The sequence below is a fragment of the Penaeus chinensis genome, chromosome 1, assembly GCF_019202785.1.
Source record: "Penaeus chinensis breed Huanghai No. 1 chromosome 1, ASM1920278v2, whole genome shotgun sequence".
Taxonomy (NCBI): Eukaryota; Metazoa; Arthropoda; class Malacostraca; order Decapoda; family Penaeidae; genus Penaeus; species Penaeus chinensis.
This window is the reverse complement of record NC_061819.1, coordinates 28,470,859-28,473,358: the sequence shown is the minus strand read 5'-3', so window position 1 is coordinate 28,473,358 and position 2,500 is coordinate 28,470,859.

Below are 2,500 nucleotides of genomic sequence, written 5' to 3'. Positions count from 1 at the left end.
CACACACACACACACACACACACACACACGCACACACACACACATATATACGTGTGTGTGTGTGAACATATATATATACATATATATATATACATATTTATATATATATAAACATATATATATATATATTTATTTATATAAACATATATTTATATATATACATATATATACATATTTATATATATAAACATATATGTATGTATATATATTTACATATATAAACATATATATTTATATATACATATATATTCATATATATACATATATATACATATATATATTTATATATACATATACATATATATATATTTATATATACATATATATATTTATATATACATATATATATCTATATACATATACATATATAGGCGACTGTGTGTGTGTGTCTGGAAAGGGAAAGGGGATCGTTGGGACTGTGTGGCACCACACTGCTTAATATACCAGGCAAGGTTTTCGCCCACATTCTTCTGAAACGGATCCGCGACTACCTACTAGGGCACCAGAGACCGGAGCAATCTGGATTCACTCCTGGCAAGTCCACAATAGACCATAACATAGCGCTTCAATTAATTGTGGGTTGCTTGCAATTGTGGGTTGCTTGCAGCCTACATCGACCTCAAGCTTTTGTGACTCGGTGCATCGAGAATCGCAATGGGAGATCCTGAGGGAAATTCCGACACGGATTATTGGCCTAATAGGAAGCTCATATACCGGTTCAGAAAGTGCTGGTGGGCCTGTCGAACTTCCCTGTTAGTTCAAGGGTGAGACAAGGCTGTGTCTTTGCACCAACACTTTTCAACACCCGTATGGACTGGACAGTGGGTAGAGCTACTACCCAAAGTCAGTGTGGAGCGATTCTGGGCAACATAAAGGTCACAGACCCTGACTTTGCCGACGATGTTGCTTATCCTATCTGAGTCTAGAAACATTGGCGGCTCTTGGTGCATTTGGCTCCTGGACCAAGACAAAGATTCAGGACTTTGGGGGCCTTTTAGGGGAACCCGTTCAGTCGATTCATGCTTGCGGTGAGGACGTTGAAGTCACAGAGAGCTTTGCATACCTTGGTAGTGTAGTCCATATCTCTGGGCGTCAGACCAAGAAGTCAGTAGACGACTTGGTCTGGCAGCAGGAACCGTGAAGTCGATCAACAAGAGAATTTAGAGATGTCGGTACCTATGCAGAAGGACCAAGCTACGTGTCTTCGCGGCCTTGATACTGCCAGTTTTGCGAAACCTGGACGCTATCTAGTGCCTTGGAGTCTCGTCTTCATGCCTTTTGTGTGTGTGCCTATTTATATATACATTATATATATTATACATATATATCACATCTATAGAATATATATATATATATATATATATATATATATATATATATATATATATATATATACATATACTGCGTATGTGTGTGTGTGTGTGTATATATATCATATATATACATATATGAATATATATATATATATATATATGTGTGTGTGTGTGTGTGTGTGTGTGTGTCTGTGTGTTTGCGATAAGTTAGTGTGTATTTATGTTTATATATATATATATATATATATATATATATATATATGTATATTTACGTGAACATACACATATATATATGTATATTTACACTATATATACACATATATATATATATATATATATATGTATGTATATATATACATATATATGTATATATACACTATATATATATGTGTATAAATACACTATATATACATATATATGTATACATATACATATATGTATATATATATAGTGTATATATACATATGTGTGTGTGTGTGTGTGTGTGCGTGTGTGTGTGTGTGCGCGCGCGCGCGTCTGTGTCTGTGTGGATACTGGGTTTATAGTAGAAACTGTATCAAAATGAAATATAAACTTCTATGCAATCTATATATAACATCCATTCATTCAGTTGCATAATTCATGTTGATTTTCGAGTCTAAAGGTAACGAATGAAATGTAAGAAATTTTCGTTTTAGAACTGACACGTGCCGCTGTGAGATTTTTTCTACGCTCAAATTTCCCGCTGCGGTGGATATTGGCAATGAACGGCGTCTGACACAATCCTATTCTTGGAAAAAATCTTCATTCGAAGTAAAAAGCACATTGTTGTTGGAGCGTTCAATGACGAAATGGTGGATACATTTATATATACATACACACACACATATATATATACTTATTTATAACATTACTCCCTGACACACACTCACAGAAATATATATATATATATATATATATTGTAACAATCCCGCTTGTAGTACAGTGCAGTACAGCGTAGGTTGATAGTTTATGTAAAATTAAGCTTTAAGATGTCTAGAGGAAGCAGCGGAATAATTACAACAAGTAATGAGAATAGCTTATATTATAGCTTATCAATGAATATCAAGTATATCTGAAGTTCGTAAAGTTTGTAGCTTTTACTATTTTCTTGAATTTATACGTTTATAAATAATCATCAACTGTATTTTTGAATCACTAGTTATTAT